At 38.0% G+C, this 17,011-nt stretch overlaps 1 protein-coding gene and 1 long non-coding RNA gene across 5 annotated transcripts in view; one reads left to right on the top strand and one right to left on the bottom strand.

The window, feature by feature from the left end:
• Positions 1-17,011, bottom strand: part of LOC102074332 (uncharacterized) — a 180,475-nt gene that overhangs the window by 63,860 nt on the left and 99,604 nt on the right. The window lies entirely within an intron of this gene.
• LOC113458566 (uncharacterized) lies at positions 893-3,888 on the top strand. The gene is made up of 3 exons (XR_003378930.2): positions 893-1,048; positions 1,880-1,953; positions 3,734-3,888. It is a non-coding gene; the product is annotated as an uncharacterized LOC113458566 (long non-coding RNA).

Genomic DNA, 17,011 nt, shown 5'->3' with positions numbered 1-17,011 from the left:
AAAATTACAAAAAAACCAAATTATTATCATCATGGCTGCTGTTTAGGTAAGCAACTAAAACTTTGTCTATTTCATGCTTAACTGCATTTTCAAGAGCTTAGTGGCTTGGCAAAACAGTCTGGAAATCTTACAAGAACAGACTTTGTTAAAATATTCCAGTCTGGCTGCTTCCAGGTCTGGATGGGTACAAACATGAAGTGAAGAAATCGAGTGCAGCTTTCAGAACTTTTAAGCAGCTCTGGTTTTTATTTCATTCTAGAAAGGAACAAAAGGCAGCAGACAGCCTCTGTTATTCATCCTCATGACATGACTAGGCCAGTCAAGAAGCAAAAGAAGGCATGTAACTCCTCCCCTACTTATTGCCCTCTGACTGCTTTAAGTAAATAAGATGACAATGAATGAATGAGAAAAAGGCACAAACCACACAGGCGAGGATGCAAGATGTCAGAGGAAGTATAACTCTCAAAAAAAACCAGCATTATCTATAGAGCTGTTCACCCAGAAAGTAATGCTGAATGCTCAATCTTGTGCATTAGCAATAAAACAGCATTTAGGACCTGGAGAAGAAGTTTGCAGGGTCACATTCAAGCTTATCTCATTAAAAAATAAATTAAAGACTACAGGAAGTGAAATGCTGGGCTTAAAATGCTTATAGACATTCAGGACAATCAAGATTTAAAAATTCTTGTTTATGTTAATAGGAGCATTGTACCCCATCCAGAAGAAAATAAATACATTTATGTTTGTAGGCAGTACTTGTGCCTAAGCTAGGAGAGTCCCCTGTACCTGATGTGTGGAACTGTTTTCTACCTTGACACAGAAAACCTCCCCAAGGACATTTGCTCTGTCTGGAGAAAAAATGCAATCTTCCTCCTGACCAAATACATATCTACTTCTGAGAGCCACTAAACACTCAAACACCATCTGTGAGCTGTGCATTCATCTGTAACGCACCAATTTAGCTGGCAGGCCATTGGGAAACAAGACTCTGAAGTTGCCAAGTTAAAATGGCAATCCAGCCCCAGCTGAAACTCCACCAAGCGAACAGGTGAGATTACCAAAAAACACTGTAGCAGAGAGAGATGAAACACCAAAATAAGAAACAGCCTTGTGGAGTGGAATAATACGTGGGGGGGGGAGGGAAAGGCACAGCTTTGATCTTTTCCATCCTGTGCTTAATTAGCAGCAGCATCACACTAGGAGCATGTACAGCTGGAGACAAACAGCCACCTTCCCTCAGTGAGAATCAACAGACTGGTGGCTGCTGTGGGCAGGGCAGGCAGAAGACACAGCACACCACAACTGATCCTCCCTTTCTTTCTGAAGGTCTGGCCATACAGCAGTGAAACTTCATCTTACACAAACACAGACAAGCCACGAGCCAAAGCCCTTTGACTTCTGTCTGGTGTTCACAGCAACAGGATGAAACAAAAACTGAATTCCTGCATGCATTGCTTCCCTTGCCACAATTAAATTGTATGTATGTAAGTGCTGGAGTTAGGAAGTTGTCAAACCAAATGCACCATTCAGTTCTTGTGCAGATTTATAATTCTTATGCACTGTAGGAATAGGTGGGCCCAAAGATAAAAGGAAAGAAAGAAAAGTTAATTTACAGTGTAAGCTTGTGCATAAAAATGCTTCTAAAACACCATTAGTGTTATTCCAGTCAGATCTCCAGAACCTTCTGTACTGACCTGACAAAAATGACCTTTTCTTTTTCATAGCAAATTTACAAGGAAGAACTAGGCAGGAAAAAAAATGGCTGGAATCTGTGGGAACAATGGAGCATGTAGCATGTATTTAGAGAAATCTTGACATTGGAAATTATTTTTTTACTGTATATCAATTAGAGCTTTTTGATTTTTATCATTTTGTGCAGCAACATGTCCACGAACAGAATTGTTTGACTCAAGAATGGCCCCCACGAAGAGAATGAAGTAGGACATGACCCAGGTAACACCAATTAGAATACATTTAAAAATAAATCCCTGTAGATTTAAACATGGCCAGACAAGGCAATTCATGAAACTACAACATAATGTAATACATTAGAAAAGAAATCTCACAAACAGAAAATTGCTTGCAATGTTTAGAGTATTTACGAGGCATACATTTTCCAAATATATCTATAACATTTTGGAAGAACACTTCTTCACAGTTTAATGAAAGAGAACAATCTCAGGTTTGAGCAGATGACTGGTGCTACTACACCGCATACTCCAAAAATGTTTTTGTTTTAATACAACATTCTTAAAGAAGTAAACCTGTGCTAGGCCAGCTTAATTAAACCTTTAAGAGCCTTAAAAAAGAAAGGACTTATGTGCATGTGCAGAATACTCTAGGACACTATTATATTTACAACACCATTTACCAGTTATCTCAGAAAAAAACATCATTAAACAGTTATCTCAGAAAACTGAGACACTGTACAGATATCTTAAATTCAATTACATTATGAAAAACACAGTTATAGGAAATGTAAAACTCAAATATTTTTAAAAGATCTTTGTAAACACCACTGAAATTATGGTGGAAATTATCCATACAATTTAGTGAAACAAAATGCATCACGTAATAACAGTATTAACTTTTTCTTTTCAGTTTAATGCTGTGTTATTATATTTGCTGCCTATTTTAGAAAGTAATTTGTGTTGATGGCTCTGGAGAAAAACCAAGCATTAAAGAACTAATTTAATTCCTTCTGAGCTATGTTCAATTCAAAAATACTTCTTTCAGAATGTCCCAGTACTGCAGAATCTGACTAGAAATCCACCTTGAACTATGTGCACTTTGACTAACTCTCTGCCCAAGGCAAAATGATCCTGCATTCAGCAGGATTTTATCCCGGTCTTCTAAAGGACTTACACAGAATGTACCTGATATAACTGGACCAGAATGTCAACCATGATAAGAAATTATGATCAAGACATGGAGGATACATAATGAGGACCTTATCCATTTTACAGTGGGCTGCTATTGGTGGGGGAGTACCTTTAGGGGGTTGTTTACAGAAATCAGGTCTTCCGCCTTTAAGAAAAAATAGAGAAAGAAAAATGAAAGAAAGAAAGAAAGATAGAAAGAAAAAGAAAGAAAACTGTATAATTCCTTGTGCAGAGCTCTCCTCCCCACTTGTTATACTGTATAACACAAGGGATACCAGCTGTATTTAAGGTGTTCAGGTGGTGTTATAACAGGCTGCCTGGCTGCCTTTGGAAAGAAATTTCACAAATTTTCCTTCAGTGTGAAGACATAGCTTAAAACAGAAACTTAAAATTGCTACAGCTTGTTTCTCAAAAATCAATGTGTGATTGCTAGCTGCACTGGGAGTTTCAGGGATATCCCCTTATCAGAGGCAATCTCTAGATAACATACTTTCCTCTATAGCCCATAGCTGCATGTAAGACACGACAAGACAAATGCCAGCTTCCTTTTCTGTTGGTGTCATCTATTGATCCAGTGAAATGCTCTTCATCTGAAACTTCCTTCCCAAAGGGGACATTTGCTATGAGAAGAAAAGCTTTCTGACTGATGCTAAGAAATCCTAAAACTTTCTGCTAATTACTGCACAGGACCATAGTAACACACATCTCTGAAAGGATTTTAAAAAAAAAACCAAAACCAACAAATTAAGCTCAAATGAGGCAGATGCCATCCTTTTCCAGTCAGAAATGTTGTTTTTCAATAATGAAAATGCAATATAATAAGCTCATTATTATTTTTCTTTGTGCTTTAGATAAAAATGTGCTCTGGGTCTATGTTTTTCTTTGGGTGCATTTCCTCTCAGACACATTCAGAACTCGTATCCCAGATGTGGGTGACTCCAGCTTGTGCCAGAACACAAAAGAGTGTCACCATGAAAAACAACAGTATCAAAAAATAACAAGAAGCAGAGAGGTAAGTAAAGGATGCTGGGGTACTGAAAGGACACTATGCCTACAAAAAACATTCCAGAAAAAACAGCTACATTTGTGCATCTATGGACAGAGGAGAGAGAGATAGCATAATGTGCTGGCCTAAGACATTGGCTTATTTTAAGATAAAAAGCTTTAAATAACTAGAGAGCAGAGAACTAAGATATAGAAAAGACACATTCATTTAAGAATAAAATCTGACTTGCAAAAATTGATATCAACATCCATGTGAATCTTTGCAGTTTTGAAGAGGTTTTGATATGGCTCCTAGGTAACTGCAATTTCATCAGACTGAAAAAGAACCAAGAAAAGCATATTTAAAAGAAAATAATCAAATATTTCATGGGCACTAGAATATTTTGAACTTGACACTCCCAAACAGATTTTCTTAAGAGTAAAGAAGGGGCACACATTTAGAGATGTCACTAAGCTTGTTCCTTCCATTCAAATACAAGGAAGTACCACATTACTTATCAACCTCCCATGAACAATGTCTAAAAAGAAAATGTTTAAAAGACACTCACTCATAAAATGAGTTCTCAGACTTCACTCATAAAATAAGGATTTTCAGGAACAAGGGAGCTGATTTTCTAGTAGGTTGGGACTGAGTGTTTCTCTCTGTGGAGGCAGCAACTCATGTACTTCCCCTCTACTCCTCTTGGCCAGCAGGTCCAGAAATTACTGGGGAAGACTGACAGACAGCCTTACTGCATCTACTTTGCCTTGCTGAAATATCTGGCTAAGAAATAAACTCCAGTGTTCAGGAGGCATTAGACCAAAGCTTCCAAAACAGAAGAATAATGCATTTGGGCAGAACAAAAGGCTTGTTATTTTGCTGTCTCTGATAAACAACAGTTGGCAGGTATTGAACTTACCATGCAAATTAACTTCTCTGTTTGGTTTGGGCATTTTTTCCCCCCTGTGTATATTTGCCTGAAAGGATATTTGTAAATAATATTCTTTGTTGAAAGATTTATTGTTTTTTAAACTCATGGAAAATATTATTTTTAACTTTTTACAAAGATATGATTATGCTTTTTCTTGGAACCCTTAGATTTTTCATCCAACTCCAAATACCTGGAAGACATAGTGCAGTTTTTCAAAGAGCCAGGTTCATCCAGGCAATAAACACAAGAAACACTTAAATAACCTTCAGGAGTCACCACAGAGGTGATTCTGAATTAGGCTTTAGTTTTCTCTGCTGAAAGGCTGGATTACTGAGGAAAGAACTGGGGGACAATCAGTTTGCCCATCATCTATGATGCTTATTAATTTTCTACAATAGAGACAATCACAATCACAACCCTAGAGGACAAAGTCCCTTTATCATCTTTGACCCATAAGGTTTCCCACTACCGGTCTGAATTCAGACAGGATTACAGTGGCTTGTAGTACACTGTACTACACTGTACTATGAATCCGTGTGATTCATAAGTCATTCAAATAGCAGCATCTACAAAATATTCATATCTTTCTCAGATGGAAAAACCTACCCTTGTCAAAACTCAGGGTGACAGACTAACAGTGCTATGGGTCGGATGCTCCTTCCCACTCCTACAGCTCTTGATAGGATGTTTATAGAAGGATCCTTATTGCTCCTTGCTTCCTATTTAGAGCTTTTTATTTAATTGCAAAGCATTGCATAATAAACACATGAACAGTCTTAATTTTGTTCAGCAAAGTAGCCTGCTCACCTTCCTATGAATTCCCATAAATTTGGTAGCAACGTATGGATGCAAGAGCCTCAAGAAGTTGGGGGCAGTCAGGATGAGATTTCCAAAGATACCAAAAGAATGTAGCTGATGAAATGCAGTTAAAATGAGAGTAGAAAAAACTAAACTAGCAAAAAAACTAACTAGCTAAAAAACTAAACTAATGAGACAAGCTAAACTAAAGTTAGAACTATAAAGAGCACTGTGGTCACAGGATACAGGCTACTCTCAAAGTCTCTTCCTCAGTTCAGATAATAATGCTCTCTCAGGTTCTCTGCATTTCATAGCCTCTTTTCCATGCTTAGTACATAGCTTTAATAACCTTTATTTCCTTAAGGATCAGCCTAAAACTTACATGATCCACAACGCAGAATACTTACATTTGTATTAAAATTTTAATTTTCAAATCCAGTATCATGATAGGGACATTTTAGTTGTGTGGCCTTAACATGTGTTTAAAACACTTCACTATTTTATTATTTTGCTTCTGTTTTAACCTGAAGGAATATTGATTCAAGTCATATTTCATGTTATTCTTTCAGCTTAAAGACTTCAAATCATCACAGAAAAAGAGACGCAGAAGATTTTGCTAGTTTAGTTCTTGTGTTGCATTCGTTTTTTTTTGTCTGCTTGTTAAATAGTTTTTGCTTGCTGTGCTCAAGGTTTGAAGGTAAAATTTACAAAGACAATGCTTTTTGACAGTGAACCTTCTGCTACATTTTAGAAGCACTCAGCAAATTCCAGCAGTGGGTTTCTAGACACAAAAGACAAATACAACCACTCCATGATTTAGATTGGCTTTCTGTTTGTGGGTCATGAGACTCACTGCTGAGCATGTCAGAAGTTGGCTGTGGCATTTAATGAAGGTTGTCAGCAACTTCATAGTTCCCATAGCAAAAGAAAGAGTGTGCTCTGACTTTGGTTTTGGGCGTGGGTTGCTGGGGTTTTTTCCCCCTTTTTTTTCTTTTAGAGCTTTCATTGGAATCTGGGACTGGAGTTAGTGGATAAACTCAGTTACTGCTAAAAAATCAAATTAAAATATGGAACAAGCTGGTCCTTTGAAAAACATTGAATTGCATAGGTTTCCTTTTTTCAGAGGCATCATTTAACATTCAAAATAAATATTAAATTTCCCTTCAATTTGAAAGTTTAGAGTCACTCATGAAATTAGGAACCATAATCATACTCTATTATGCCCTATCTCGTGTCTCTCAAGAGGGCTGTGACTTGTCGTAGCATGAAGGAACCTAGAAAAATGATTACTTGCTGCTTCAAACAAGATGCATAGCTCAGATGCTCATTAATGAGGCAAAGGAAAATTAATTGACATGTCTAATAGTTCTTTTAATATAGCCTCTAAGCCTTGATGTGTCAATTGTCAAATTACCCCTGGCGTACTTTCTTTGTCTCAGTGATCTTGTGCTGATTTTCTGGGAGAGAAAATTAACATTACTTTCCTTGGCCTCTCTCGGCATACTTTCTGGCCAAGGGTGTTAGGCCTCCAGAAAAATGAGATGCATGCACCCCAGCTGCTTTGACCTCTCTCCAGATCAGGTCCAACCTCCCAGACTACAGGACTGCAGCTTTGTGATGGCTCTGTGTCAATGATGCACCCTTCCTGGGGCATACAGTGGTTAAAAAACCAACAAGCTTTAAAAAGCCTAAATGTATCAGCCTTTCTACATATCCTTGTGCACTGCTTTGACTTAGGTGAGAGTTCCTTTCAGCAAGGCAGCATCCTCTCTGCCTCTGCTTCCCCAGCAATGGTCTAGCCTCAGAAAGAGAAGCCTATACCACACTACAACAGGCTTTCATGCTTGCTCCAACATAGGCAGTGAAAGAGCATTCCTTTTAGAGCTTCCATTCTTTTCACATTATTATCACCCAATCCAGGCTGGAAAAAAAGCTGTTTCTAATCATTTGCCTGTTAGTCAAGTCTCTGCCTGACAGCAAATCCTTTGATCAAGACTGTTATACTGTGTATATTAAGCTCATCTAAGTTTATGTAATGGAACATTGCAATTGTTGCTGCTATTTTGTCAGTTGGTGTTTCTCTTGTACATGAAGTCAGGAATAAAAGGAAACAAAGAGAAGGCACATGGGTCATGTATTGCATCTGCTGTTTGTAGTCCCGGGCAAAAATCCATGCGATTCCCAAAATTAAACAGCATCTGAGAACTTCATATTGACAAACTCTCTGAGCCATAATTCCAGAAACTTAAGAAACCCTGATTTCAATGTGATTTGTTTGGGGCTGGTTTTTCACACATAGATTAAGTGATGTGTTTCAGAAATTAGCCCTTTAGCATATCATAGCAATAAATTTCCTAATACAGAGCCCTACTGGAAAATGCTGCTCATTGTGCAGAATGAAAATTGCTGCAAAAGAGCTTATCAGATCTTTATGATTTGTTTTAAAAAAAGAAATTATTAAAAATCATTAAGATATTTTTCATTCTAGAATAATTCTAAATAATCTTTGCCATTTCGCTTGGGGTGTTCATATCCTATGGCTTTTTTATAAGAAACACATTTGCACGTGCTGCAGAGCATAAACACACTCAATCCAATAATTAGTTAAGGAAGTACTTCAGAAGTACTGTCCCACAGAGCTGCAAGTGTGCACTAAGTCTGAGAGTAACAGATTTCTTGCCCATTTGAAGGCTATTAGTGCACACACAATAGATTTAGCATGTCTCAGGCACAGAGGAGTCCCTTCTCATGTGCTGTAGAGCAAGGCCCTACAGCCGAATGGATGCATCTGGAATTGCCACATGGGCTGTCAGAGATCCAGACATCTTGAACAAATGTTGGAGGTCTTCAGCTTTCACCCAGGCCCAAAAAGAAGAATCTGGGAAAAGCCAGGTTTTATGAAGCTGGGTGAGAAACTAACATAAAATTCAGTAACATTTCTGAGTGTCCTTCTGTTATGTGATAATTTTTGAATAATCCAACCAATCAGCACTAAAGATTCAGGGAATACCATAGCTATCATTGGCATGGACACTTGATTTTGACAGAAACTGAAACAGCAAAGCAGGTAAAATGCAGGAGAATGAGCAGAAATGGCAGAGAGGGAGTTTGCAAGCACGAATAAAGGCATGTAGAAAGCACCCACGTTATGCAGAATGAGCATGAAGGTCTGTAGCTATAAAATCTTTCCATGACACACATTGTAACAAGAATACAGTAAGGAAGCTGAGGTACAGACAACAAGAATATTTTCCAAGACAAGACAAGGCAAGCAAGTAGCTAGATGGGGAAATATCCTTACTGCCCATTTGTTCTTCTTTCATGCCAAATCTAACTAATTTTTTTGCTGAGATGTGGAAGTTACACAAGGCAATGGCCAACGCAGGCAAAGAAAACCTTACTTCATGCTGCAAGAGACCTCACCTTAACTAATACATGAAGGTCTCTTAGAAGTTTTTAATTGCAGAATAGAGATGTGTGAGAAGATGAGAAGTAATTTCCCCTTCATTTAAAGGTTTTCAAAAGGCAACTCTGATCCAGAACTGGGATGAAAATGGTGAAAATAAAAAAGTTTGTGTATGGATATTTTCGTTAGTGAAAAGACCTGTTTTGATAATTTAAACTGGCTTGAAATTATTTTGACCTTTTCAATAGAAAATTAACCCATCTAACACATTTAAATGTGGGGGATAAAGTAATTTCAAACAAATGTTCTTTTTAAAATATCAAGATGGAATATTTCAAGAGTGTGCAAATTTTGTTTCAATTATCCTTTCCCACAATTTCATTTTTGAAAGTCACAGTTTTCCAGTGCAAAGCATTTTGTCAAAAAAACCCTCTTAACCACAGCAGTAATACCACACATTCTTGATTCTGATGGGGTCACATGGTTTCTTCATTTCAGTGGGTAGGTTGAGACAAATATTGGTAAAATTCTGTAAAATACTGGTGTGTCACCCATTCTGGCACTGTTCTGGGAAGTGTTGTGACAGATCATACAGGGCACTGAGATTGCACTCACAGTGAGAATTGCAAGTTGAAAATACATCTCCCATTGTGTGTGATCCAAAGGATCTGGGGACTGACCTTATGCTGAGAGACTGTGCTGTGCTCTGGCTTGGACAGAGCTGCCACAAGCTGTGTGGGAGGACAAGGGAATGCTTGGCAAATCCCTGGCAAAGACGGAGAAGAGGAGAGCTCTACACTGAACAAATTACCCCTGGTATGCCACTGAAAGGCAAACCCTACAAGTTTCCACCACACAAATAGAACAGCTAAAAGGTGATTGTGGATCTGTCTAATGAGTTAATGTTGAACTACTGAAAACTCTGGTCAGTTGCCTTCAGTGGGTTTTTGAAATATTTTTCCCACAAATCTTCCTTTCCTCCTTAGTTGCAAATAAGCTGGGACTCAATTGTAGACAAGAATTTGGTACAGAGAGTTGAACAATAAACTGCTTAGATTCATTAGAAGCAAAGTGGAATGACAAAATATTGGAAGCATAAGTAGCCAGCTTATGAGACCAGCTTGCTTACAAAAGCATCCACCACCAGAATATTTAAATTCAGAGTGCCAAAGGTAAGGAACGCTTCCTGTAAGCTACAGCTACTTGGGCTCTCTCAGAGTAAATATGAACAAATCAGACATACATTGCTTTTCACACTTCCTTTCTGTAAACTGCACATACTTCTTCCTGTAAATAGTGCAGCTAAACTTCAGTTTCTCAGCTGATATTACTGCCCTGCTGAAGCTAGCAGACTTGAAAGCTAATTCACACTGTTGAAGTATCTGATCTGTTTTCATTTTGCTTATTTTCTTCATAAGCACTTGATGCTTTTTATTCTGCCACTACTTCTAAAGATTTTAGAATTAATAGTATGCTATCTTTCTAGCACTGTGTAAGTACTAAAGCAATATACTGCTTTTATCAGAATTATCAGTTCTGATATGTCAGTAGTAGGGCAAGCAACGAAAGGTCTCTTCCAAGTACAGACCTATTTATTTGCCACTTTTCTTGTGTGCATTCTTATCCCCGAATAAAAGTCATCTCTACAGGAGATGAAAACACACAGTCTGTAGGTTTTTCTTGGATATTCCTAATGAACACATGGGGTGAAGGCATGCTCTGAGCCCAAGACTTTTACACTAGCCAGACCAGCAGACTCAGACCCAGCAGGAAATAAGGCAACACTCAGTAAACCTGGTTCATGCAGAGGCTGCAACTTTATTAAATGTAAACCACATTATGGGCTTATTTAAATTAATGGTCACAGTGGGTGCTCAACACCTCTGAAAGACTTTGCACTAGGGCTAGCTATAAAATTTTCCATTGAGACTCCTGTGTGAAGGGGAGCTGAGACTAGTAGAGCTTGCCAGAAAACTGCCATTCTGTGGGAAATTTTTCTTGATAAAATGTTCAAATTTTGATGCTGGAAAAATAGAACTTTTTACCCCCCAGCAGTCCCTCTCATCAGAATGAGTCACCAGCTGTTCATTTGCACAAGCCCATGTGCCATGTGAGGCGTTCTTGCCCAGTCACCTCATCTGGGTGTAGCAGAGTCCGATGTACCAAAATGCAGTGTGAGGGCTGACAGACCACCCTGGACACGCTTGTGCACAGAGCCTGCCCTCAGGAGCCCTGGGTTCCAAGGGGCAGGGGGAGATCAGAGCTGAGTGCCATCCATCCCCTACACCCTCCACCCACTCCAACTGCACTCAGTGCTCTGCCAAAGAAACCCAGGAGGATGGGGAGGTAGGAGACCCCCTCACGTCCCACCCTGGTCAAGGGGACCAGGAGACACGGACCACAGAGGGACCTGCCTCTGTCACACTGGGCATGCAACCAAGGGACAGCTTCTCTGAACTAAGTCACTTAACTCTTCTGGACTGGGTGTTTCAGCTTTCTTAAAAAGATATTGCTTTCTAGGGGGTGGGGAAATGCCTAAATTTCATTAGCAAATTAGAACAGCTAAGACTGGCTAAGGGAAAGAAGGAAGTGGTTGAACAACAACTCATGATGGTTATAAACAGTGAAAACCTCTTCAAAATATTCAGCTTAAAACCAAAGGAGGCACTTTTCTGATTAAAAAACAAAGGCACTCTATTGTAATTGGTCCTTGCAAGAAATAGAAACATTTTAACTGAGTCAATGACAATTTTCTGCATTATTGTAATGCTTGAAGTGTCAGTGTTCAGTGATTGCTTTCAGCTTATAAAAATTGATTTCAGACTTTTAAACATCCAAACCACTAAAGCTACATGGAGAAAATGTTTGTCATTGAAATAAAAATTATCCCAAATATTGAGCTGGAGCAACATCCGTAAAAATGACAGAAATATGCTGAGTCATTTTAGAAGCAAATAAATACATATGGTAAGATCATGAAACTGTAGCAACTAGAAATTTTTAATTAGAAACTAAAGAAATTAAAATAAAGAATCACATAAATTGGTACATTGAGCGGTGCCAAAATCAAATATATTTATACACAAATATTAATCTACACTTATGCGTTCACATTTCATATAACTCCAAATTTTGTAGCTGTAAAAGAAAAAAAATATTGATGATGACCTGGGATCACCTAAAAAAGTCTTTTGAGCTGAAGTATTTTATTTCCATTCATTTACAATGACAAGATAATTATTCACAGGATCACTTATAAACAGCAACTGTGTCCTTTTTTATTTGCTTCCTAACACTCCTGGAAAGCTTTATAGTAAACAGTTTAGAAGATAATGAAAGGTAAAACTTCCATCTGAAAAGGTTTGATTCAACAGAATTATTGGGACAATCACTTAGGTTAAGTGTTTAGCCCAGAGGGTAGTATAAAATTTCATCAAAATTCAAACCATGCATAAATGATCTCAAACTGCAGTGTCTATTTATACCACACAACATGTTAGTCACATTTTTCACTGAAGATTGAAAGTAATGATGAAGCAACTGATAAGGATGAAAGACTGAATATGTGCTATGCCACCCATGTATAATTCAGTTAGTGGCAAACATGGATTAGAAAGTATCCTGCAACAGCATGCGTTTTCCAACTGCCTGAGAAAAACTGTGAACCACTAACAAGGGAAAGGGGACAGCAATGAAACCAAAAATATTTCACGCACACAAATTAGCCAGGTAAAGAAGAAAGAGTTATTCAATCAGTGGGACAGAGGTTCAAAGAAAATGAGAAACACAAATATGAAACAAAGGAATATTACCGTTTTATATATTTTAGATTTTGAGTTTCCTAAAAGAAAAAGAAAAAAAAAGGCTTTTTTAATCCAGAGGAAAAAAAAGCAGTGAAAAAGGGGTCATTTTTCTAAAGATGAAATCTTCAAATTTTGGTGAAAAAAACAGAAAGAAAACTTCAGTGCAAAATCTCCATTAAGAGTGTAAAATACTGTTCTCAAACTCCAGGAAAAAAATCACAGTGGAAGCAAAGTTTACAGCCCTTTTTTGCAGTTGAAAGTTTTGATTTGGTCATTTTGGAAGAAGGTTGGAGTTAAGGATTAAGGAAAAGGTCTGTGATTTTTCATTTTAATCCCAAACAAAGACAGAATCATTAGTTGATGACAGCCAGTGAAACAGAAATAACAGCTATGGTACAGAATGTTATTTATCAGCTGATTATGGATCAGTCCATTAGACTGCATCAGCTATACTCAGACACTTTTTGCAGATTTTGTCTGAACTATTAGAATCAGATCCATGCAATTACACTGACCTTCAGCTGAAGTTCTGTGGTTGCTAAATGGTGAATCCAAATTCCAGGAATTTGGATTCACCATTTAGCAACGACAGAACTTGTTATTCTGTATGCATCTAAGGCGCTGGTCGAACTAATAAAATTGTCAAGTCATGCTTCAGAGAGCTTGTACTGTAACAGTGAAACTGCACAGTGGAGGATTAAACACCAACCTAAGCTGAAAGCCCTGTATGGGGCTGTGTTTTGGGGCAGCAGCATGTTAGTCTCAGCAGATTCAGGTTATCACCACTCCAAGCACAGCTAGGTGTTATGAACCTGCCTTTTTTGGGGAGGAGGGGATTAGAGGAAAAACTTCACAAATATCCTGAGGAGTTATCTCTGAGTAAAAGTCATGGGTTAAAGCTGGAATTAGTGGCAAGGGGAGATGAGAGCTGATATCTGTAGTAGTAGGGTAACATCAGCAGAAGAGATGCCACTGAAAAGTGGAGGGAGGCTAAGTGGTAGAAGACCTTACAAATGACTGGGAAAGATTATAGTATGACAGATGCCTCCAATGATAGCTAATTTAAATGCCATTAGGTGCATTATATTTCACATGCAGACGGTCTACAGGGTGATGGAAAGCATTACAGCAGGTTAGCATGAAAGTTTATGCTTCAGTCAAAGCAAATTGTTATCACTTCACTGGAAATGGCACTTCAAGAGCTTACCTCAGCTGAGGATCTGCCCCTCAGTGTTACTGCAGCATTTGCTGTCTAGCAACATACTCCCAGCAGATGCTAAAGGGGGTGGAACTTAAGCAAGTTTCTGCTGACTCATTGCCCCCAAAAGAGAAATTATAACTAAGTTAATGAAAGTTCCAAGCATTGTACAGTATTTTTAGTTTATTTTACTATTCTACACTTTCTGATTTTTTCCAAATGGGTAATATAAACTAAAAAATTTTTCCCAATTAGCACTTTTACATGTATTACATTTAGTGTATCGTTGCTATTCTTCCAATGAAGTCTAGGAAAATGGCAGAATGATGCCTGGAGTTATGTTATTTTGAGCTGATTTCCCTGTAACATTAGTAAACAGTTTGATGCATCATGTCACTAGTAGCACTATTCTCTCTTGTCTTCCCCCATTTAATGAAAATCTGTGAAATAAATGCTACAAGGCAGTACTGCTGGCATGACAAATTCCAAGCCAATAAGTCTTGCAGTTGCCAAGATGTAAGCTCTGAAGCTTGGCATTTGGCATTCAGAACTAGATAACCTTACTATAGTAACTACATTCACTGTATCTACAAGAGGGATGAATAAATCAACAATAATTGAACTACTAAAAGTGTCTAATTTCCAGAGTAGTGCTTCAAGCAACAACTGAAATTAAAAAACTGTTAAAACACAGCTACATACCCATACAATCATGTCATGAATGCACTGAAGCAAAGGTTAACAAAAAAGAATGAATATGCATTCTTTGCTAAAAGTAGCATTCCTTGATCTACAGTAGTGATGAACTGTATAAATGTCAGGTCCTGTCCAAGTCCCACAGGGTCTGGCATTCCCAGCAGCAAGAATTTTTTATTGTTCCTGTAACATTACTCAAAGTAGGGAAAAGGCTATTCCTGCTGCATGTGGAATGCAGTCCCTATTCTTGAAGCCTGGCACTGTTTCCAAAGTTAGCAATGATCATAAACCCTTGAAATATTGTTAGTATCTCCAGGGTCTGATCCAAAGCCCAGTGAAGGCAAATGGGAAGATTCCACATGGCCTTAGTTTTCTGTGGGCCAGACTTGAAATACTACTTCTCCTGTCACTTGATTTCAGAATTTCTCACATTGTCCAAGTCATATCTAATTGAATTTGCCACCCACTCATCTTTTCTCTCAGTGATAATTTTTATTAGAAAAATGCAGGTCTGGAAATCTTTAGGAAAATAACTAGCAAAGTAGGTTAAACAGACTCAGTGCTTTAGAGAAACAGGGTTGTCCAATAAACAGCTTTTAATGTAACATATTTCCACACTAATACACAGGAGAGAACCTACCACTGGGACACCAGCCTGCTTTGGAAAATGTCTCCTAGAATTAATTCAGACTGATTAGCATAGCATGGATGCATTCACCTGGGGAACTAACTAAAAATAATAGCCAATTTACAAATGAACTAGAGTAGGCTTTTTAATCTCCCATGACTCCACACTACAGTCACATCTCTGTGACTGCCACACAGCTGACGTTAAGCTTTTGGGAATACGCAATCAAAAGGAATTGCTGGAAGGTACTAGATGCTGAGTAGAGTCATTCCTTGGGCCACTGTTTGGACAGCCCTGCTATGATCATAATATCAGTCTCAGGGACTGATTAAAAATACCGAGGAAATATATTTCCATCTAAAGCCACTAGAAGACCATTTGATTTCCAGGATCAGTTATTTATTTTCTTTCAAGACCTCAAATCTTGAAATCCAGTATTTATTCAGTGCTAACCTTCAGGAAAAAAATATAGGCATTATGGGTTTAAAAACTTTAATTTATCATATCATGTTTTTTTGCTGAAAGTCGAGCCATAAGAAAGACATTCCCATCACGGAGATGTGGCTTCTTCTAACTATCTCAAGGAAAACTGTAAAGAGTTTTTATGTGCTTATGTATATAAGGCATGTGCAGATAGAGAAGTATTTCTCCACATGCACTGTGCAGGATAGTGAAATGCAAGATAAACTAGACTGAATACATATCTTTCACCCTCTGACATTTTGTAGGTCAAACTCTATATCTGATGTATGTACTTTAAGCCAGAGAAAGAAAGGCATATTCTAAGAGACAAGAGAATCCTTTCATTCCTCAAAATTCCTGGCACATCTAAGGATAAATTGAATACTTGTGGTATGAACATACATCCAAGTGTCTTTTAGAAGATGAGGATAATGATACAATGTTTTGAAATGGAAATTATTCCAACTTTGAAATGCTATAACTTACCTAGCAACCAAAGACGCTCAAAGCCCCATGTTCTACATTTAACCAAAATGCAAGGCAAATAAAAACATTTATCCTGCACACAATAATACACATAATGGTTAAAGGTGGTGATGTTTCCTCTACATAAAGCAAGCTTCAAAGGGAAAAGTAATTTTTGGATTAATGGGCAAACAATGCAGAACAAATTACATTAGTAGTTAGTTAAAAGCTCTGTAAAATAGCTTGCCCTCTATTTCCGAGTAATGGAACTGATGAAGGAATGGGATTTTTTTTTCCATCCCCAACTTTCTTCCCCTGCAGTGGTTTAGACTGAGAATTAACAGCCAGGAAGAGCATCTCTTCACATTGTGAGAATGACAAAACATTCAGTACAGCTGCAAGAAAGAATAGCTGAACCAGGAGTTTCACCACTGTTAATTCCACAAAAGAGTCTGGAATGTTTTCAGTCATTAGCTTTCAGCAGATACCTTAACAAAAAACTGGGATAGATTCAGATACCAGGCTGAAAATCTTATGAAGACAAAGTACACCAAAGGGTCACCAAGTTGTTCAAAAACTAAGCTCAGGACAGTGAATCACACCATCGTAAGAATTAAGCATGACCACTGTAAATTCCTCACTGGCTGGACTTCCTCTTAAATCAAAGGGCAGACAGACTGCATTTTATTCAGAATTTTGTAACCAGACTCCCAAACCTGGCAGTTTGGTTTGAGTGTTCAGATCCAAGGCCAGGCAA

Source organism: Zonotrichia albicollis, chromosome 1 (genome assembly GCF_047830755.1).
Source record: "Zonotrichia albicollis isolate bZonAlb1 chromosome 1, bZonAlb1.hap1, whole genome shotgun sequence".
Classification (NCBI taxonomy): domain Eukaryota; kingdom Metazoa; phylum Chordata; class Aves; order Passeriformes; family Passerellidae; genus Zonotrichia; species Zonotrichia albicollis.
The sequence above is the reverse complement of the archived record's forward strand: the minus strand, read 5'-3'. Positions and strand labels throughout refer to the sequence as shown.